This window comes from Phascolarctos cinereus, unplaced genomic scaffold (genome assembly GCF_003287225.1).
Source record: "Phascolarctos cinereus isolate Bilbo 61053 unplaced genomic scaffold, phaCin_HiC Scaffold_7;HRSCAF=346, whole genome shotgun sequence".
In the NCBI taxonomy this organism is placed as follows: Eukaryota; Metazoa; Chordata; class Mammalia; order Diprotodontia; family Phascolarctidae; genus Phascolarctos; species Phascolarctos cinereus.
Window position 1 is genome coordinate 198,960,793 of NW_027556180.1, and position 24,735 is coordinate 198,985,527.

The window sequence follows — 24,735 nt, forward strand, 5'->3', positions numbered from 1 at the left end:
CTCTGGAGTCAGGAGGACCTGACTTCAAAGCTGGCCTCAGACACATTACACTTACTAGCTGTGTGGGCAAGTCACTTAACCCCATTGCCTAGTCAAAAAACAAACAAACGAACATAATAATGTTTGGGGCTTTGTGTTGCCCCATTTTGTTTTGTATTTTCCAAATGAAGTAAGGTTGATCTTTCAGCTCTCTTACTTTACAATTTTTATTTGTCTTATTGTTCCATGATAATTTTGAAAGCATTTGACTAATTTTTATAAAATTCAGTCTTTCTACATTTTGTCATTTTATGACCAAGTCCACCATTTTGATTTTATGTAGTAGTTATCATTATAACTTTTACATATCAATATCCTTTATATATCTCTGTTACTTATTCTTCAAGAGTGATAGATAATTGTGAGGCAAAGTATAACTGAGATTAACATTTTTTTTCTGAATGGGTATCTGGTCTTTTTTTTCCCTATGCTTCACAGCAGTTTTTTGGGTTTTTTTTTTAACTATAAGACATTCTGTGCCTTTTAACCCTTCCATCACTAGATGATATTATATATTACTTACTTTTAGGGCCTTTTGTAGACTTCAATTCAAGATATTAGAGTAGCCAAATAAAACCTTATGACTAAATGTATCTCAGCTTTCTAAGACGTGTAATTCAACATCTCAACAGTCAAAATCGCACAACTGACAATTCCTTCTATTCTTAGGTATTCTTTGTCAAGAGATATCAATATAAAACTACATTTGTTTACCTTGTAGGAATGAAGGAAGAAGTTCAAATCTAGATAATTATTGTGATATAGGTTAACATCTGATTTATTAAAATATCTCTCACATAGGACTTAAAATGCAACCTAAAGTATATTATTTTTAAACTATTTTCAATCAAAATTAACCTAATTAAATGTCTCTGTCCATTGTGCTGGGGAAGAAAAAAGAAGAAGAAAAAAACACCCTTGATCCAGGTTTTGAAAAGCAATATAATAAATCTTAAAATACCTAGAGGGAGTTCATAAACAGACTGATACAGTTACAAAAAAGCTGATTTCTACATCTAGGCCTTATATAAAATGTTAGGTTAGTAGGTTTATCCCAGAAAAAAGTATAATAATTTCTATCACTATGATCCATAGAAAATTAATCTGAAAGACAGTTGTAACTTTTTGAGAAAGTTCATTTAATTCATGTTACTCAGAGTATAGCAAAGTATTAAACTGGCAACTACTAAATGAATTAACAAATGAATGAAAAGGCATTTATAAAGTACTTGCTATGTGCAAAGCACTGTGCCAAATGCTGAGACTAGAAATACAAAAGCTAAGAGAACGCTTGTTCTCAAGACTCTTTATTCTAATAGGGAGACAATACATACAAGAGACCTGTGTCCAGAAAGAAATTATGGTTTGGAAGGTTATAGCAATTATGAGTGGAACCACAATGGAGTAGACCTTCTGAAATAATAGCAAAGTTGATTTGATTATGCTTCCACAACTGGAAAGAAAAGAAATGAGGGTATGAGTATAGAGGCATAATGAGTGATGAGAAGATAACCGTAAAGTGAAGAGTGGCTGTATGGTGGCTTAGACGTCATGGGCAGCTAAGGGAATCATCTAAAAAGATACTGGGAGCTCAGTGTGGAAACTCCAGGGAAGAAAATTTTATAATCCCAGCAGGGGCTGGTGAAGAGGTGGTCAAGAAGTGAAATGAATAATATTGGATATTTTTTATCCTTAATATGAAAAATAAATATCTTTATTTTTCATTTTAGTAATTCAGCTTAAAGTAGTAGGGGAAATCATTAATCATCATCATCATTATTATTACTAAATTTTGCAGTCCAATTTCTTTGTCAGATTGTTACTGCTGCTAGTTGAGGAAAGTTATTTCCTGATTGGTAAATGATGATGTGGTAACTTTAATAATAACAATTATTTGCTATATTGGGCCATATGACTTACCAGATGTTTTCATGTATATGAAATCATTTGTATTTAACCCACATCACAACGTTGTAGAAAAAACAGAAGCAGATACTAATTTTCTAGGTGAGAAAATTGATGAATGAAAGGACTTAGAAATAATCTCATCCATCTAGTCATTTTAAACATAAAGAAAGTGAGGTTAAAAAACTTGTTCAATTAAATCGCTTTAACATGTTTTCAGTGGCTATTATGTGCAAGGTATGGAGCTCATTGTTAGTGAGAATACAAAAAAACTTAGGTCAATTATACTTAAGGACAACAGTATATTTAATTATTACAGGAGAGGAAATTACAAGTTCCATCTCTTGGGAGGTTGAGGAACCAAGAAGAGAAATTGCACTTCAGATTTAATTCTGGTTAAGTTGGAAGGTCTGGTTGATGAAGTGAGAAAGCCTTTTCTGGTTGACCACACCCTTTCCATTTCCCATTCCCACTGCTAGTGCTTTCCTTGCGAAATTACCTTCCATTTAACTCTGTATACACCTTATACGTATATAGCTGCTTATACATCCTCACTCCCATAAGAATATAAACTCCTTAAATTCAAAGACTGTGTATTTCTATTTCTTTGTATTCCTATGTCTTAATTTGGTGCCTAACACATTTTAAGCACTTCATAAATGTTTTCTGACTGATTAAAAATAATTTAAATTGTATTACAATAAAGTGATCCAGCAATACTGAAATCCATAAAAACCAAAGAAGGGAATGCAAGATACTTTGGACATGAGGACAACAAATTCTAGGAGGCATAAATATAACTAGTGGTCAGAGATTATAAAAGGGAATTTGATCAGAATAGAAACAGAAAACCTTCACCTCCCATACTGTCTTTTAGAAATATTAAGAAAGCATTTTAAAATTTTACTATTCTGAAACCTTTGGACTAATAAAAGAAAAGTTATCCATCATGTTATAACTATCAATTTCAATTAATGGACATCTCTCTCAAGCTTACATTTGACAAGCTGGATAAGAAGAACTTTAAAAGGAATGATCAAATAGGGATTGAATAATTTTAGAAAAAATGATTCTCCTAGAATGAAACTGAAACTTAAGTTATTATTATTCTGTTTGAGGAAGCAAACTGAATTTCTACCTTTCTCTAAGCTGTCTATGCTGTACTGTGTTGTAAAATTGTCCTTATTCAGGAATACTATAAATTGTAACCTCCAAAATCGCTCATCAGTGAGGGTTTTCAGAGCCATGGAGTGACTCAACTAATATGGTCCTCTCACTAAACAGAAACACTTAGTTTGGAATTATCTAAAACTCATTTAAAAAATATTTCCAGCATACTTTTACCTAAAACACAGAGTAGATATTTTTTTTCCTGAAATGTATCTATTTCACATATGTATACATGTATATTCGTATAATATATGTACCACAGGAAATTCAAAATACTGTGAACAAAAAGAACACAAAGACATCAGGAAGCATTTCATGTTTTTTAAAAAGTGCTGCCCTCTAAAATTGCTAAAATCTAATAGGGAAGCCAAGACATGAATACATATAACTATGAAACAGAGCAGATCGTGGTTGGTACAAAGACATCATTATCAAATGATATGATAAATTTGAATATGGGAGATGTCTCAAAAGTCTTGGTGGAGTTTAATATTATTAACTTGAACTAATTATATCATATATATGTATATGTATATACACACACATATAAAATATATAAATGTGTGTTATTAAATTTTAATGGCTTACATAGTATATGTTATGTATATGCATATATCTATGCATACCTATATATACACATACATGCATGAATACACATCAATTTCAATATATCTTACAATATACCAATATATATTTCAATATATGTTTAATGTTATCCATGTGGTTGTATCCTCTTACATTTTAGCTAGAAAGGCCTTTACACTTTAGTAACCAATTCAGCAATAAAAGACAAAAGGAGAGATAGATATGGAAAGACAGAGAAAAAAAGATGGAGAAAAAAGTTGGAAAAAGAGGAGAGAAAGATCAATAGAAAAGAGAGGCAGACCATGAAGATAGAAAAAAAACCCACCAGGTTTATTTAGAAGGAACCATGGTATAGTGGAAAGAGCAATAAAATGGGAGTCAGATGGCCTGAGTTCTAGCAATGGCTTCTCAACTTGCTAACTGCATGACCTTTGGGACTCCTTTGTGTCCAAGATCCCTCTTCTTCAAATTGGGGGTAATAATATGTGTCCTGTCTCACAGGGTTATTGTGTGGAACTAATGGAAAAATCGTATGAAAGAGCCTTGTAAAGATGAAAGCCATCTACAAATGTAAAACATCACTGTCGTTGAATTTGATGTTGCAAGGGAAGACAAGGTTCTTTCTAAACTATGTTTGACCAGGCTGTTCTGTACATTTTTATATTGTATGTAAGCTGTGAAATAAAAGAAGTATGCAGTAATACAGTTGACAGCATGTGACATTTGTTGCTATGCTGAGATCATTATCAAAGTACACCTTTTTTAGTTTTTAAGTTAAGACAAACAAAATGTTCTTTCAAGCAAATGCTCTGTTAAGAATGTTCTATCTTAAATATTTCATTTGTAAGCAGTGCCTACTTTATGTCACTTTCCATTTTATCTCTCTACTCATTTGATCTTATAATGACTTTCTCTTCTTATGTGCAAATAGCACAATAATAATAGCTACCATTTATATATCCCTTTAAAAATATGATTTAATTTTATACACACACATATATGTCTATGTATATATTCCTGGGAGATAAGTGCTATTATTGTTCCCATTTTACAGATGAAGAAACTGAGGCAGAGAGATGAAGTAACTTCTCCAAGGTAATACAACTAGTAAGTGTCTGAGACCAGACTTGAACTCAGGACTTCCTGACTTTCAAGCCCAAAGCTCTATCCATTATGCCACCTAATTGCCTAGTTCTAAGTGATCTCCAGGCATAATTACCATATTTAATAAATTTCTTAGATATATAGAAAGATAGAAATAAATCTATGTAAACCCACAGATTTATACCTATATCTATCTTCATATACACATATAATTTGAACTTGCCATTTTATTGGTAAAAAAGAAACACAAGCATTTATTAAGCTACTACTATGTATCAGACACTATGTTAAATACTTCACAAATTTCTCTTTTTTTCCTCACAGCATCCCTAGGAAGTAAGGGCTATTATTATTCCCATTTTACAAATGAAGACACTAAGGCAGAGAAAAATCAAATAACCTGCCCAGGGTAACACAACTAGTAAGTGTCTGAGGGTAGATTTGAACTCAAGACTTCTCGACCTCAGACCCAGCTGTATCCACTTCACCACCTAGCTGCCCCAACTAGCAGAGGGAAAGGTTTGTATTTATATTTATATTTGTATAGTATTGGTAGTTCCTTCCCTAATGAAGCTCTACAACTATTCAACAACAACTCAAAGTCTTAGAGAGTTGTTTGGGATAATGAGGAGTAAAGCAATTTGCCCCACATCATAAAGCCAGTATGTGTCAAAAAAAAACATTTGAACCCAGATCCTCTTGACTCTAAGACTATCTGTTACTCCAATATTTCATTAATGTTTCCCTTTAGCACAGTGGATGGAGAGTTGGTCTCAGGGTCAGGATAGACCTGGGTTCAAATCCCACTTTGAACATACTGGCAGACCCATTTTAAAAAACAGATAGATAGATAGATAGATAGATAGATAGATAGATAGATAGATAAACTAGACATAGTTTATGCTTAAACATATCATTCACACAAGCATGAAAAGAAATTTCTTTTTGTTAAGGGTTTTTGGGGTTTTTTTGTTGTTAATTTGTAAAGCTTCATTCTCCTCCTTCACAACCCCATCCCACCCTAATTAAAGAAAAAGAAGAAAGAAAAACCAAATCTTCTAACAAATATACATAATCAAGCAAGACAGATTCAAGCATAGGCCACATCTAGAAAATGCATGTTTAATCCTACATTTTGAAACATCACCTCTCTATCAGGAAATTGGTAGCATGCTCCATCATGACTTTTGGAGTAATGGTTAGTCATTGCATTGATCAAATTCTTAATTCTCTCAAAATTATTTTTTGTGGGCAATGATTATGTTATTGTATAAGTTCTTCTCCTAGTTCTACTCACTTCATGGCACCAGTTTACACAAGTCTTCAGTTTCTCTGAAACTGTCCCTTTCTTCATTTGTTACAGTGCAATAATGACCCATGACATTCATATACTACAAATTGATGGGTAGTTCCTTAATCTTCTTGGTTTTTTTTTTCTTTTTTGCTACAACAAATATAGCTGCTATAAATTTTTTGCTTTTCTGGGTCTTTTCCTTCTTTATATAATCTCTTTAGAGCGCAGGCATAGTAGTCCTATTATTCAGTCAAAAGATTTCCATACTTTAGTGAATTTTAGGATATGGTCCCAAACAGTTTTCCAGAAAGGCTAAGCCAATTTACAAAACCAGAAGTGTTTCAATGTTCCTGTTTTCTCACAGCCTTTCCAATATATGTCAACTTGGTTAGTCAACTTTGACTCCATAATGAATGGAAGGTAAAACCTCAAATTATTACAGATTTGAAGCATTTTTTTTTAAATCTGACTGCTGACAGCTTGGATTTCTTCCTTGACCCAGAGATCCTTAGCAACCGGGATGCTTACTCATCATGTGAGTTGTGTCTAGAGCAGTGGTTTCAAAATCAAATATGAGTAGATTCCTGTAGCCTCATATTGACTTAGAAAACAAATTAATGTTATCTGTGTTGAATTATATTTTTTCTTAAATATTTGCCAAATACACTTTTTAATTGTTTCTGGCAACACCTGGAAATTTAGCAGGGCTGAGAGTTTGATACCTCTTGTCTAGAACATGCTGGTCTTCTGATCCCTGAAGCATAGTTATGCTTAATTTCCCTACAACTTCCTAAGTGGATCACTTTAGTCCCTGTCATGGCTGTTAGATATGCTTTACTACCCTGGTGCTCCCTGGTTAGAACACTCTAAATTTCTAATACTTGCCTTGAAGCAGCTCCACCTTTCAGGTTCCCTCCTTAATTACTTGAAGGGTTCTCAGTAATCCTTTTTGCCAACCTAGGCTACATGAAGGCACTTACTGTATCTTCTCTTCTTATTTCTTAATCCTTATTTGATTTGGTGCTCTTTTGCTTTATCTTTTCTAGGGTACACATATGGGAATTGGTCTGGTTAGCTCTTATTCACTCCACCATCTTGACTTGAAGTCAAAAGATGACCATCTTAAATATTTAATGCATTGTTTCAAATAACCAGAACCCAAACTTCAACAAAGGGTTATTAATACAGTGGATAATAGTACCAAAAGGATCACTACCCACTGAATAAAACAAAAGGTAATTCTAAATAGGAAGGAAAAGGAACAAGGAAACACTCACCATCACAAAATGTTTGGGTGACATACTAAAAGAAAGTCAGTCAAGAAAAAAGAAAAGTAAGAAAGAAAAAAATGAAGACAGGAAATTACATGTGTCATGATTATTAGGTGATGAAATATGTGAAACCTAGTAATTAAATTTCTAAGTACTATAATAATTCCTCCCTTTACATTGTAAGGGAGTTGTATCAGAAAATCTAAAAAAAAAACAACCTATACTATGAAAACTCCTTGAGGGTAAAGATTGTGTTTAGGACTTGCTTGCTTTTTGATTCTTCATTTGTTTATAAAAGGGGTTTTCAAATAATCTCTTATAAGGCTTAATAACTGATATGTAACCATTCTGGGCCTAATAAAGCACCAATTCTTTGAAACAGTAGATTAATCAAAAGTGAAAGTTCTATAAAAGTAACAGTCATTGGTGGTTCATATATAACTACTGGTTCTATGTGTCTGAATTTTATTCTGTGTCATCACAGAACAGAGGGAATCACTTGAAAGTAATGAATGGAGTCAGGCTTCATTAAAGGCAATACTGTGTCCTTTCCAAACCATGTACTTAACCTGCAGAATTCAATATGGCTAGAGTTCATTAAATCCAGTCCTGAGGCTAGTTTTATAAACAGGCTCATTGATTTTATAGCCAAGTAATAACACTTTGTGCAATGTCTAGTAAATAACAGTATGAGAATCCTCTGTTTCAGGACATCTGCTAATGAACCACAAGGTCAGATAGAAATTGCTTTTTATCCTATGCCTACCTACTCTTATATCTACACAGTTGGCTCTGTACTCTGCTTTTTTTTTAATTTTTATTGTGTAAAAATTGGAGTGCTGGAGTAAGCCCACTATTTATCAGCTACATTAGGGTCTGTGCTTTTTCTCCAAAAGATATAAAATGGCCACTGGTAGAGGTGGTTATAGGATTTGATGGATCAGTGGTCTGAGTCAATGTGTGAAGTCCCATATGGTAATAAGAATTTGTTTGAATGTTATGTGAGATAAAAAGAATGGTACTTTTTCTAACAAAACGAAAGTTATATTGTTTGGTCCAGTTTCAGGCAAGTTCATCCACTTTTATGAGTCACATCCTTCTTTCCAGGTTTCTCTAAGAGAATCCTGCTCATCATTTTTTATAGTAAAATAGTATTCCATCATAATCACATACCACAACTTTTCCAGCCATTCCCTAATTGATGGGCATCCCCTCAATTTCTAATTCTTTGCCCCCAGAAAAGAGTTGCTATAAATATTTTGTACATATAGGTCCTTTTCCTTTTTGGTTTTTATCTCTTTTGGGATACAGACATAGCAGTGGTATTGCTAGGTCATAGGGTATGCATGGTTTTATAGCCCTTTCAGCAGAGCTCTGAATTGCTCTACAGAATGGTTGAATCAGTCCACAACTCCACCAACAATGCATTAATGTCTCATTTTCCCCACATCCCTTCCAACATCTGTCATTTACCTTTGTTGTCCTATTAGTCAATCTAATAGGTATGAGGTGGTACCTCAGAACTGTTTTAATTTGTATTTCTCCAGTCAATGAGGAGTTGAGTATTTTTTCATATGGCTATAGATAGCTTAGATTACTTCATCTGAAAATTGGCCATAGCTTTTCATCATTTATTGATTAGGGAATGGTTCTTATTTTTATAAATTTGACTCAATTCTCTATATGTTTGAGAAATTAGGCCTTTATCAGTGAAACTTGCTTCACTTTTTTTCATAGTTACTATTGCTAACTGTATTTCCCCCTATCCTTTTCTACTCCTTTCTCTTTTCACCCTGTCCTGCCACAAAAGTGTTTTGCTTCTGACTATCCCCTCCCTCAACCTGCCCTCCCTATCACCACCAACTTTTATCCCCTCCTACTTTCCTGTAGGGTAAGATAGATTTCTATACCCAATTGAGTGTGTATGTTACTCCCTCTTTGAGCCAATTATGATGAGAGTAAGGTTCATTCATTCCCCTTCACCTCCCCTCTTTCCCAATACATTTGTCTCACACCCCTTAATTTTATTTTTGAGATATCATCCCTTCATATTCAACTCACATCTGTACCCTCTGTCTATATATACTCTTACTACTCTAATAACGAGAAAGAGTTACAAGTATCATTTTCCCATGTAGGAATGCAAACAGTTTAACCTTATTAAGTCCCTTATGAATTCCCTTTCCTTTTTACCTTTTTATGCTTCTCTTGAGTCTTATATTTGAAAGCAAATTTTTCTATTCAGCTCTGGTTTTTCATCAAGAATGCTTCACAGTCCTCTATCTCATTGAATGTCTATTTTTTCCCCTGAAGGATTATACTCAGTTTTGCTGGATAGATGATTCTTGGTTGTAATCCTATCTCCTTTGCCCTCTGGAATATCATATTCCAAGCCCTCCAATCCTTTAATGTAGAAGCTGCTAAATCTTGTGCTATCCTGACTATGATACTTGAATTGTTTCTTTCTGGCTGCTTGCAATATTTTCTCAACCTGGGAACTCTGGAATTTGGCTATAATATTCCTGGAAGTTTTCATTTTTGAAAAATCTCTTTCAGGAGGTGATTAGTGGATTCTTTCCATTTCTGTTTTACCCTCTGGTTCTAGAATATCAGGGTAGTTTTCCTTAATAATTTCTTGAAAGATGACATTGAGGCCTTTTTTTTTATTGTGGATTTCGGGTAGTCCAATAATTTTTAAATTATCTGTCCTGGATCTATTTTCCAGGTCAGTTGTTTTTCCAGTGAGATATTTCACACTGTCTTCTATTTTTTTTTTCATTCTTTTGGTTTTGTTTTATTGTTTCTTGATTTCTCATAAAGTCATTAGCTTCCATTTGCTCCATTCTAATTTTTAAGGAATTATTTTCTTCAGTGTGCTTTTGGACTTCCTTTTGCATTTGGCCAATTCTGCATTTTAATGCATTCTTCTCCTCATTGGCTTTTTGGAACTCTTTTGCCATTTGGCCTAGTCTGTTTTTCAAGCTGTTTTTTTCTTAAGTATTTTTTATTTTTTGTATTTCCTTTAGCAAGCTTTGACTTGTTTTTCATGATCTTCTTGCATTGTGTTTATTTCTCTTCCCAATTTTTTCCCTACCTCCCTTACTTGATTTTCAAAACCCTTTTTGAGTCTTCTGTGGCCTCAGACCAATTCATATTTTTCTTGGAAGCTTTGGATGTAGGAGCTTTGGCTTTGTTGTCTTCTGCTTCTGAGTGTGTGTGTTTTGATCACTCACTCTCATTACATGATCTGACCAGCTCATCTTTTTCTGCTCCTATCTTTAACAATATCCTTGACACTTTCTCTTGCACTTGTAATATATTTGCCTTGTACCTACCATTGCCTTTTCAGAGATCCTCAATTTTGATTAGTAGGTGCCAATGATTTGCCGCTATGCAGTCTGGTGATCAGCCTCAACAGAAACAACAACTACTTTTAATGAAGTAAGATGAAATTGGTCCTTTCTACTCCATAACCTCAGTTAACCAAAGCTTCTGATGTTCTATAAGTGAATTGTCTCCAGGCTCCTATTGCAGGAGACACAGCTAGGAATTGTTGGCAAAGTCTGGCTCTGTGAATGGTCCATATAAACTTTTTCAAGTACTTGTGCCCATCTGTGTTCTGATACATAGTTTATGTAGATTCATTTTTTCCCTACAACTTAGAAAATTAATATTAATGCAACACGAATTTCAAAAACATCTGAACTTACATTTGTAAGATGCCACTTTTTGCCTTTCTACTTTCAGTGCAAACTCTCTCTCCATGTATAGCACAGAAATGTTCTATTAATCATGTTCATAGTAAATTGGCCCTTTTGTGAGGGGTAAGGAATTAGATCAACAGCTATGCAGCTATCTTTATGTCTATGATGTGGTCTTGTCTCTACTGTGGCTAAATTCTTAGCTTCCTTATCTAGAATGATGACCAGTTTAGATCTCAAGCTTACTTTACAAGTGAGGACCTTTCTTTTCTCTATCATCACTATATTCTTATATAGATTATTAACAACATTTCAAATTCCTTATAATCAATTCAGATTTGAATTGTTTGTGGTAATTATACTGCCTTTTATCCACTGTTCTTTTTCACTGATGCCACTAAACCCAATTCTTTCAAGAATGTTCACCACTCTTAAAATTTCCATTGAATGAGGATAATCAATGTGGGGGGGGGGGAATGAAGTCTAAAGAGATGTATTTCCTACAATGCCAATAGTGATAGGTAGAATTAAACTTCACTGTAATCTATTTCTCCCATAATCTTTACAGAGCTCTCTGTATTTATTTTTATGACTTCAGTTTATCATTTTCACATCTACAGGGCCAAAACTCCAAGTAATCTTACAAGAGTCAGATTAGAGCATAATCATCAATAACTATACCACATTACCACAAAATATAATCAGTGAACAATACAATGAATATTTAGTTATTGAGAAGGCACATAAGGAAAATATCACCATTAACCAATGCCAATTTAGGTCAAACTTCATCTTACTGTTGTCCAGAAGCCTTTTGTATTAGAAAATTTGGATACTTTCCTAGGAAATAATAGGAATAGAGAAAAAAATTAAATACAAATATTGGGTTTTTACATTTTTTTAACCATAGATATGTGGGCAAGATAGGTCTTCATGACACCAAATTCCCCTATTTTTAATGCAATCCAAATAGGTATTTAATGATTTTGGAACAGTTGCTTAAAGTCAATGAAAAAGAGAAATAGTACCCAGAACTTTAATTTTACATTTCTGCTCTTGTATATAGTAAGTGTATAATAAATGTTTATTCACATGAACTGAAACTGAATATACATTAGTATTTTTATTAGTAGAGAGTACATAAATGGTAATTATAAATATCTTTAGTAATTGTGCTTATTAGATCAATAGATAAATATAAAAGCATTTATTAAGTGCTTACTATGTGCTCAACAATGAACCAAATCCTAAGAATTTAAAAAAAAAAACAAACACAGGCAAACAAGACCTTCTCTGTCCTCAAAAAACTTACATTCCATGAAGGGAAGTCAGGACATGTAAGAGCTTCATGGCCAGGGAGGGAAGTTTATTTAAATATGACTAAAATCAATTTTTAATTGTCTGAAGAAAAGTATTCCCAGTCACTCCTTAGATCATAAATCAAATTGTATTACAGTGTATAGACTTTCAATGAATGGACAGCTAATGACAGTGCTACATACCCTGGTTTCACTCTTGGGTTTGTGAAAAGTCAGCATTTTTCAACAGCTGAAGAGGTAGTTTTACATTGACAATACTTTCCAAGAAAAGGCTATTAGTTAAGGATATATGAGTCATACTACCCTCACAACAAGGTCATGAAATCTTATGAGGTATCTTCACATAAAATGCAATGATATTGCCTGGTAGCATCCTGTCTCACTATCCAAAGAAAAGGAATCTGTTCTCTAAGGTTGCTTTCAGCTCTAAAATTATGACCCAAATATATTCCAGTGCTTTAAATGAGGCATTTTTGACTCCCTTAAATAAGGCTATTTTAATATATGAAAGGATTCAATTTTAAAAGAGAAAATTCTTATAAACTCTGATAAGATAAAGTTCAAATAAGCACAATGCAGTTATCTGGCAATCTCTGGCATGCTGTATTTACTTCCTAGACTCTCAGGATGATAGAATCTTAGAACTGAAAGAAATCCTAGACCTCAACTAGACATAAAATCAAAAAATCTCAGAGTTCAAAAAGACATTAGATATCTCCTAAGTCAACCCCTGTATGGTACATATTTTTTTGCAACATCCCATTAAATGAGTTTACAACAAGAGTCTTTCTTTATACAATACCACTGACACTACTGAATAAATTTTCTAGGCAACTCTAATCATTAGGAAGTTCTATTTTCTTTTTTTGCCATACTAAACAATAATTTGTCCAATTTTCTCCCCTTACTGATGAGAAAGCACAAAGAGTTCATAAATTAGTCTGTGGCAAAGTTAGAATTTAGGGTCTCCTGACTTGCAGTCCATAGGATTTTTTCTCTGCAGTTTCCTATGCTGTGTACAATAGTTTCCCTATCTCACTGGAAAACCCTGGCCTTAGATCAGAAACCAAATAAGAAATTATTAAATCTTCTCCAGCTCTTGGCAGCAGCATATACATAAGACATCATATATTACAGAAACATGTAATCATAAAACAACATTGTGAATATCTTAAATATTATCATTTTACTTATCTTTTTTATTATTAAATTTTATTTTTAATTTATGGAATAAAACAAGCATTTCCATAACACAGTACAATAAAAAAGATGATTGCACATGAAACTGCAAATCTACTCTTCATAACTTTCCTTTCAAATGTACAACAAAATTATCATATAAATTCATTGTTTTCTTCTCCCTCCCCAATGGTTACCTTTAGACACAATTAAATGTGTGTGTGTATGCACACATATATATACATATATGTAAAATTATTCTTTCTCAGGAAACAGATAGCATCTTCATATGTCTTTTGGGCATCATTAAAGACTATGAGGCACTGATTAGGGTCAAATGGCTTTCTTATGATATATGAAAATGTTATTAATTAGAAATTAGTTATTATTAATGATAGTATTCTTAAAACTTATTACTAAGGTAGTTTGAAAGAAAGGTTGGGGCTGAGTTGTGTATGATGAGATGAGCCTAAAAAATAAATTGGTAGGAAAAAGTAAAAAGGAGCAATTATCTCATAAAAACAGGGCATGAAAGGAAGCACTAATATAAAAGAAGCAAGTGGGGGTGGAGAGCTGCTAATATTGGAATTTTGCTTATCTTAATGCAGCGCTTCTTCTACCATTAATACTGTTTTACCTATGATCCAATTATTTAATATATGTATCTTATCTTCCCAAAGAGATTTTAAGTCCTTTGAATTCATAATATCAAGGCACTCATGAAATAAGGCTTTCATATGTTTACTGAATTGAACAACTAGAAATTATGCTGAGTTAGTAACTTTAAAAGCTTTAAAACTTTAGAACTTTAGAAGCTTTAAAACACTTATACTCCCCTGCTCCCACTTCTTCTGATCTTATTTTATCCTTAGTAGCTCAGACAGACTAGCTACTGGATATGTTATATAGATGAAACAGTGTGTTACTAACTCAAGAAACCAAAATTACTGTAAGTCATTGCAACATCAAATTAATTTGAGGAATATGTGTGAATATGCATGAGATATTCACACACATGCGAGGAAGAGAGAGAGAGAGAGAGAGAGAGAGAGAGAGAGAGAGAGAGAGAGAGAGAGAGAATGAGAGAGAATTCTGAGATTAGGTCTCCCTGTCTAGCCCAGGCAGGAAAAGCAACAGCCACCCAAAGCCAGATTCCACTACTGATACAACAGGAAACTTTGACCTGCTCCAGTTCTGACCTGAGTCAGTTCCTCCCTTCCTCAGCAGTCTGGTGGCTCCCCTCAGCCCACCATATTGGTGCAGGGCTTAGTGCAGACACTCTTTGCTTTACACCTACTGCAGCTCAGGACTCTGAAGCACAAATGTTCCACCAACCTTTAACAGTAATAACAGGCATGCATCTCTTTGCTCAGCTGTAATACTTTTTTTAAAAATAGAGTATCCCAGTTTACCCTTTAAATATGTTTGTTTTTTCTTCTCCTCCAAGGTCTAATTTTTTTAGGAAATCTCAAATTTAAAAAAATTTTTCAAAATTTAGTCAACGGTAAACCGGATTAAGCAACTAAAATATTGAGTATAGGGCCATATTAGAATAAAATTGTAGTTGTATTTATTGTGAATTAGAAAGAACATGATCAACCATCAAGCCAATGTGATCTTCATCAACTAGTGCATCTTAGGAAAGCAATGACTGAGAATTAATATGAGGCATCCCTATTGCATTGTGTCAGACATCTACTTGCTAGGCTCACAGCACTCAGTAGAAAATTATCCAAAATACTTATTCCTCTATTCCTAACTACATTATTAAAGGGGAAGAATTTATTTTTACAACTGGATATGCTATACACACTAACCAGTACCCACAATCCACCATGATCATTTTCTCCATTTGTTAGTGTAGTGAAGGTCATTGATTTTAATCTTCTTAGAAGAATCTGAGAAAATTACTTCTCACCAAAACTTTTTAAAAATCACATAACATAAAATGTGAATAAGTACAGTACTGTTAGCAGGAAAAAACTAAGGACCACATGAAAGCTTTGGGGCATAAACTGTATCAGCTAACCTTTCTGTGGTTTGTGGGTTGTAAAACTCATTACTTCTCAAATTTTCTCAGCATGCACTGATCACAAAAAGGATCTCACAGGGGATCTGAGAAATATTTTGAAAGTGTATTATAAACAAGTTTCCCCTTAATTTTACAAACTGAAACTCTTAGTTGGTGTTTTATCTTTGAAATAAATTCAATACTATAAGAGAAGTTCTGAAACCTAAAAGCTAACGCTTTTCTCATCATGAAAAAGAAAAAAAAAGCCTTCTGGTGATCTCTTCTTTTGATTAATTCACACAAATGGTCTGCATTTATGCTGACAGAATGACAGAAATGAAACTCCTTCCCATGAGGGAAATGATGCTGTTTTCAAGCTCCAAAGTTAAAATGAAAACTTGGGAGCTGGAGCACATGCAGTGTTCCATTCTAAGTGAAATCCCTGAAATAGTAGAGGAAAATTGCATTTTTTAAAACCACAGAAAACTGATATTCAACCTGCAATGAGCTATTCTGTGAAGGGCCTGATGATTGATTGCATAACTAATTAAATAAGATGGTCATTCAATATTTATTTTTTAAAAGAGGCACACTAACTATATGCCTAGTCACTCTTTGTGTTTTTAATAACTATTTTTTAATGACAAGGGGCTATGAATTATTTGAGACAGCATATCCAGAGCTAGTATTAAAGGACCAATTCAAATTTTTTTAAGCAAGACTTGTTATTTCCACATGCACATAAGGTTCTCTCCCCATTCAAAAAACTTTCCCTCTGCATATGTGTGAGACTCTCTACATATATGTATGTGAAACTCTCTGTCCCCATATTTAGAAGGCACAATGTGGGATGAAAATAATTAGCACATTTTGCCATAAATTTAAAATGTCAGATAAAAAAACCCTCCCAAACCCTGTATATGAAAAAGGTCATGGTGAATTTGGAATATCATCTATTTATCATAACAGATGGGAAGATGAGAAACCTTTTCATTATTTCTAAGTGTCTTCTTGGAAACCTGATTTTCCCAGTGCTAAACCCAAATAACAAAACAGAAACAAACACTTTAAGAAGCTTATTGGCTTCACTCTGACAAAGAGAAATGCCCCCCCAAACTAAAAATGTAAACAAATACATTAAATAATGGTTTTATTAAGTAAGTACTCTTTTGCTATAAAGGAAAAAGATTCACACTTGGGGTAATTTAGAGACACTAGTTTTGAAAAGATTTTTTTGAAGGGAAAGCTGTGGAAAATCAATATATGCCAAGCCATACGAAAGAAAAATGGATGATTTCAAAATTAATACATAATAGAAGTTTAACTATAGTAAATTAAATATGGTTGTGTTTAATAATACGTATTATTTTTTCTTTTTTTATTTAGTGAGTACACTGTTTTGAGAAAATTACAGCAAATTTTATAGGAATTTGTAGAATTGTTCTAATTTAAGCAGACAGTTGACCTTTTCGAAGGTCAACAGAAAAAAAAAGTGAAAATGTCCTATTTATAATGTACCCTAGGAAAAAAATGTATGATCAAGAATCACACAGCATATGTCTCAAAAAGAATGATTTTCCTGGATAAGCTATTCAGCCTCATAGGAGCATTTACACTGTGATTCACAAAGACAGAATCCCAGGTGGTTATTCCTGACAACCAGTTGTCAAAATACTCCTTTTGCATTTCAGACACCATTCACAAACAGTGAAAACTAGAAATCCAGTAGATAAAATTGTTAGAAATCAGGCTCCATGAATCATATTAATAACTTCTATATTAAAGGTAGAGTACACAGTACCAGACAGTAAATGGCACTGGATTATTTTCAAATCATGTTCCATCATATCCATTTTCAGGTATTTTTCAAAAAGAGAAACACTTCTTTTTTTAAGAAAGCTCATTTGATAGATCTTAGCTTTATCCACCTGTACTCATAGCCAAGTCTCAATCAGAATATTTAAAAGTATAAAAATATAAAGACTTTCTTTTGAGAGACTTTCTCTTCGGCTAGATACCACTCTATGGGCTAGTAATGTGTAACAAATAACAAATACAGCTACAAAGAGGAGCTCTGCCATTAGATGATTAAAAGGAAAACTCTGCCATTCTAAAGGACATGCCCAAATATAAATTCTTTAACATATCAATCTTCATGGGCATAGAGGTGCAGGAGTCACATGGATCAGTTTTTAAGCATATTATTTGAAGAGAACAGGAAGAAATTGAAAAATAATAGACTCTTCATAAATAATATGAAATCAAAGCCAATAATATTATTTCCCAAATGAAAGAAAGGTATGTAACAATGCCTGAAAAAAGACTGAGGCTCCTGAGCAATCATGGGGTCCAGACTGCACTACTGTAACAGATCAGCTAACTCCTTACCTCATCTTCTTTTTAAAGAACCTATTTTTTAAGAGCAAACATGGGACATCTTAGATTGATTCTTCTTGGATGTCAAAAAGTCAAGTCAATATCTTTATAGAACCTTAAATCTAGAGCTGTAAGGGACCTCAAGACCGGGACAAATTCTTCATTTCACAGAGGAAACTAAGGTTCAGGAGTTTAAGTGATTTGTCTACAATCACTCATGTAGAAAGTATCCTGGGTGGAATTAGTACCCAGAGTCTTTTCAATGGCATAACCTTATCTTTGACATCCCACAGTATCTTGCATGAGGATACACAAATTGCTTGGGAAAACAAAGAAGGTATGTTGATCAATCATTTTTCAGTTGTGTCTGACTCTTTGTGACCCCACTTCGGATCTTCTTAGCAAAGATAGTGAAGTGATTTGTCATTTCCTTCTTCAGGTCATTTTGCAAATGAGGAAACTGAGGTAAACAAGGTCAAGTGATTTGCCCAGGGTCACATAGCTAGTAAGTTTCTGAGACCAAATTTGAACTCAGGTCTTTGTGGCTCCAAGCTCAGCCAAGTAAATATATGTATTCTGGGGCAATGACAAAAAATAAGAGGAAAATCTTGGCCTATATTCTGAATCTGCCTCTTTACAGTGAGTCTTTGAAATAGAGTATCAACAATTCTATATTTGCCATAGTTCTCAACCAACTCACAATAAACTGCTTCTGTTTATGTAATTTATCACTAATAAAAACCTCAGTACATAGTCACCTTAAAGAAAAAAAATCATTTATACATTATGGTTCCAGTGAGCATTATTTTTGGTAGAATTTAAAAGCCACAATATCTTCTAATCTTAGCTCAAAATAATATATACAGCATTTTAATACAAATTATTATAAGTTTTTCATGGATTGTGTGTGATTGTATTTGTTTGCAAAAAGTTTATCTTTGAGTACTTGAAATTCAAAAAGACATGGGATATATTCAGATAGTCTTCAAAAAACTAAAGCTTCTTAATGTCAATATCACTTTATTAACAATATTGCATAACTCAAAGCAACAATGATTCTTCTTCTGGTTTGTTAATAAAAAAAATAAGACAAACAACAGGCAATGCAAATCTGGCTAATTCAAGGCACTTTTATTCCTTTCCCACTCTTTTTTTAATTAACAGAGTTTTAGCACAGTTGGGGAAAGGCTGTCCTGAATCATGAGGATATTGCCCATTATTATCCATTAATAGCACATATCAGAGTGAGTTTTGTGTGTGTGTGTGTGTTTTTATCCCTCTGTCCTCACTCCCTCCCATCTGGGCTTCTATAATTTAAGTGAATTGCAGTTAATGATTAGTTGTACTATGCTTAATCAGCATATCAATAATATACCAAGTAAAGACTAAGTAGGTCTACTTTTCCCCTCTTAAAATGACACATGAAGACAGAATTTCTGTGTCTGTCTGATAGACTGACAGAATAAAAAGGCTTAAAACGCAGATGCCTTATGTTGTGAATGCACAGAGCAGGATGGAGGGGTTCTAATGATTCCATAGTCTAAGCAAGCCAAGAAGAGGCAGAGAGGTTGAAAAAACATTGGAATCCAAAGACCTGGGTCTGATTTCTTACTTTGCCTCTAGTCCTGTGACCCTAGCATTTGAGTAATTTCCCTTTTCTAAACCTATTTCTTGATCTGGAAAAGGGAGAACATAGAGATAATTAATCAACAAATTCTTATGTAGTAAACCATTTATCATTAAATTTTTAAATTATTTATTAGATATAATTAGATTAAATATTAAAATTATAAATAATGGCTATTCACTGTGTATCAATGAATTATTCATTAAGATCCAACTATGTACTAGGCATTGTTCCATATGCTGGAGAGGTGAGTCCAAAGAACAAAATGATCCCTCTTCACAATGAGCTTGTATTCTAATGTGTATGTGAGTGTGTGTATATATACACACATATATGTATACATATTTCTGTATATGTATATACAATAAATTTAAATTCCTAGATGTGTGTATCAATCAAAAGATAGACCAATAAATAGATCATAGATAGATGGATAGAGTTAAATAGGTAGATATATAGATTCAGCTAAGTGGTATACTGCATAGATTCCAGAAACTGGAATCAGGAAGACTTGAGTTCATATCTGGCCTCAGACACTTACTAGCAGTATGACCCTACACAAGTCACTTAGCTCTCCCAGTTTGCTTATAGTATCAGTCTTTATATCTAAATCATGAACCTATTTTGACTTTATCTTGGTATATGGTGTAAGATTTTGGTCTATGCCTAGTTGTCAAGTTAATTAGACCTGTTTGCCTCAGTTTCCTCACCTGTAAAATGAGATGGAGAAGAAAATGGCAAACCATTCCAGTATCTTCCCCAAGAAACCCCAAATAGAGTTGGACACAGCTAAAAAAACAACTGAACAAAAACCGTCTGAAGGTGAGGCAGGTCAAACTGGTGTGGATTCAAAGAATTTTTATTATGGGGAAAGGAGTATATAGCGTTTTTTTTTTTTATTTTCAGAGTAATACTTATCCAGACTAGCACAGCATTACATAGACTGGCCATATTTGGCATAACATGTATGAATCTCAAATAAAAGTACTGTAGCACACAGAAAACAATTTGGAGGAAAAATAGGCCTCTTTCCTCAACATTAATTAACAAGGACTTGATAGTACAACTTACTAATTATAATCTGGCAGTATAAGATGACCTAGAAATCCAGGAATAAAAATTTTAAAAAATTAAATATACTGATTCCAGAATTGTCTATTTTTTTTCCTGTTATGGCCAAATGTAAAAAATGAAAGAAAAGTTGAAATGAATTTCAAAAGCTGTACTGTGTGACAAAAGAGTAAATTCCAAAATAATTTGGATTTTTACAAAGATTTTTATTAAGTTAATAGTGAGATGTATTTTTTATCAAAACTAATAAAAATCCTTCATTATGCCTTATATCACCTTTGATTAAAGAATAAAAAGGCTGTTAATCTGAAGACCCATCTAAAACAGGTTGATTTTTGCCTATATAACTTAATGCTCTGTTTTCTATTCATTGATCTCTAGCAAACATACATGCATACATGCACACATGCACGTGCATGTGTGCATATATAGATGCCTAACATGTAGTAGAAAAATAACAAGCTTGAAATATAGGGATTGAAACCAAAGGCTGAAGAAGTTGTCTGACTTTAAGGAAGAAAAAAAATAATAATTAAGCCATACAAGCAGGCTATTATTTCTACCTAAACAGCTTCCAAAGGATATTCCCTATTTCCCTTTAGAGATGTCTTCCTGGGTTTCCTGAAACATAGTGCCAGTAAGTCTTTATACCTTACCCAAATTCCTTAGTGGAAAACCAAGTAGGTCCTCCCTACCATTGGAATAATATCCCTTCACATATTTGCATATTAATCCCACACCATCCTTCATTTATTCAGGATACATAACCCCAATTAGTTTAGACTTTGCTCATAAGGCTTCAACACTACATTATGAATCATGAGACTTTTGTTTTCTCCTAGCTATTATTCTGGATTCCCTTCTGATTCTGAATAAGATCTGTTATTCAGATTCAAATTTATTTTTTGCAAGGTGGTGAGAGAAATACTTTTCTCAAATTCATCATTTCACAAGTTAGTTATTAGTGTTTATGAAAACAAAAACACTATTTGTGTGTGTACGTATAATGTATGAATATATACACATTCATAACACATGCATATACATATATAATGGAATTGATTGATAATTGTAACACCACTCATACCTGTTTTCCCCAGAATAAATTAGCTTTATAAAACCCAAGTAAAATTATTAGCCCAATAACGACTCATTGGATATTTGTAACAAATCACTTTTTAAAATATGCATCCTAAAAAAAAGAAAGAAAGAAAATCTCAGTAGACTTTCATTTATGGCTTCTGATGAGAACATTTTGAAACTTGGAAAACGGGCTGGCATTCTACCAACACATTATTTAGTGAATCACAGCCCCTAGTGTAGCTCTATTAGCTTTACCTTATAAATCACAAAGGCAGTATTAGCAATGTTTCAATGTGATGTGACATCTTTATTATAATGTTTTTCCCCTGAAGTTTAAGTTCATATTTTAGGTAGCCGACAGACAGATGCAAGACTGTTTACCAGGTTTAATTAACATAAAAGTGACTATAAAAAAAGATGTTCCCTCCTATTATAACATCATTTTTCATGACAAAGTATAGTCATAATAACAGTTTCAATTGTTAGGGCTTTTCTAGAAACTTAAATTACCACACATTTTGATATGCAGGCAAGTGGATGGCTTCCAAGAATAAGAAGAATTAACTAAACTATCCAAAAATTGATTGTATTAGACACTCAAGAGTAATTTAATGTGGAATGATTCTATTCCACCCATTTCTTTGATAGTGATATATTATGGCATTTTAAATTAACAATATCATCTATTTCAAGGGTGGGGGAACCTGCAGCCTTGAGCCATGTGTAGCTCTCTAGGTTCTCAAGTGCGGCCCTTTGACTGAATCCAAACTTCACAGAATAAGTCCCCTTCATAAAAGGATTTGTTCTGTAAAACTTGGACTCAGTCCAAAGGCCACACCCAAGGACCTAAAAGGCCACATGTGGCCTCGAGGCTACAGGTTCCCCCCCCTCGTCTATTTCCTTATGAAAATTCTGGTTTGACATCATGAATCTTGAGCATTTAACTTTTTTAAGTTTTAAATGAACCATATTCACTACAAACTATAAAATGTTTTTCTATGGGTTTTTTTTGCTTTTATCCCCCCCCTAAAATTGGGGTATAGGGTATCATGACCAATCGGGGGGTTTTGATTGTTCCCCCCCACCCTGGAAGTTTCTAGGATGGTGTACTATAGTTATGCCAGCTGTTTCACTTCTTGCACTTTTTAAGCATCAAAGGCCAGGGAATCACAGCTGCAGGCAGATCAATAAAGCAAAGTTGTAGAGTAGAGGGTCTGCCAATGAAATAGAAAGAGGCTTTCGGAGGCAAAAAAAAAAAAAGCAGAGTTTGAAACCAAGAACTGTTCATTGCATAAATTCTAAGATTTTTGAGAGTGGGGAGATTAGAAAAGGCATGAAGGCCAGGAAGAGAGAAAAGGGTGGGGATAAGGTGATTATCTAAGGTGCTTACATCAAACATTTTCAGTTAAAGAAGAATGCCAACTTTTTTTTTTCTTAGTCTTTTACAATATTAAAATTTAAATGTAAATATCTTTTCTGGCCATGCCCAATCCACAAATCCATATTCTCCTGACAATCAACTCTAAAAAATGAAATAGAGACTTTAATCTTGATATAAATATTTAAACAGAGGAGCAGTGTGACTTAATGGAGAAAGTGATGAACTTGGAGTTAGAAGATGAGCTTAAATCTGTCACCTGACATTTAATATGTGACCATAGCCAAGTCACTTAACTTTTCTGAACCTCAGTGAACTCTCTAACTAATAAGTTACTAAGTGTGTACACCATGACACTCATGTTAAATTAATTATATTAACAATCACTGAATTTTTTCTCTACCAAGCTCCTAGTTGGCATTCCTGAATAATGTATTAAATATAACCTAATAATCTCCCAAAGGGTTAAAAACTAGAGTTAAAATTGAGGACCCTAATTTTTCAAAATGAATTTCCTTGTGCAAAACTGAGTTCTGACTTCACTCATCACAATCACTGTCCCTTTACTTTTATCCTAACCACTTGAATCATTTGACACCTAAGGGGAAACCATAGTTTTGGCTGCCCTCCTTTTCAGACCAATTAATGAAACACAGATTATGTGATATTCTGCAGGACAAAGTAGGAGATTTGGCATTGTGTCAGTATCAAGGTGTGCCAGGAAAAGAAACAGATATAAAGATGACAGATACATGAGGGTATCCTTAATATAAAACATCTTTTGTAGAAAAAGGAGCTGCTCTTAACTTAGATGGTGTTAAGCAAAAATGCTACTATTAAGTGGAGGATACCATAGTTTGTTTGAAAACACAATTATAAAAGGAAAAGCCACATAAAACTCTCCTCTTGCACTCTCTCTGTCTCTCTCTGTCTCTGTCTCTCTCTCTCTGTACACATATATATATACACACACATACACATGCACACACACATATCACAATAGAGTTCTACCTTGTCCACAAGCTATAATTAGAAATGAAGGGAAGAAATGTTTCAGCTTTCATCCTGTAATTTACAGAAACCAGTAGCTTTCAAATGCATACCCCCTCCCTCCCTTCCTTTCCTGGGGAATGATAGAGGGAGAAAAGGCACAATCAAAGGGCTCACCATAAAACAACAAGAATCCCAAAAGGCCACACACTTTGCTAATCTGTCTCTGGCTTGTAAAATCACTGTGAAGTTTTTAGAGAAGCTTAAGATTTGAAGTCAGAACCCACAAGTCGTTTTTTTTCCCTCAAATAAAATGTCCTACTTTTAACTGCTCTAGACTACAAAACCTGAAATTATTTAAAACAAAGAAATTTAGGAACATATGCTTCTCCTCCAGATACATAAGCCAGTTGCCTCCGTGGCCATTCTCAAAATAGTCATCAATGAAACTTTTTTTTTAATTGAAGAGTTCTCAAACTTTTTAAAAATTGATTCAAAAATCTCTGTAATGCAACTACTTAACTTGGAAAAACAGCATTCTAATCACTTCAAATGTTAAAACACAAAATATAGCTTTGTGTCACAACTCAGAAATTTAAATTATGACAATGACAATCTGTGATCCAGATTTC

At 33.6% G+C, this 24,735-nt stretch overlaps 1 protein-coding gene across 1 annotated transcript in view; it reads right to left on the reverse strand.

Moving 5' to 3' along the window:
- Positions 1 to 24,735, reverse strand: part of EPHA3 (EPH receptor A3) — a 436,320-nt gene that overhangs the window by 386,946 nt on the left and 24,639 nt on the right. The gene's annotated exons all lie outside the window — the stretch shown is intronic.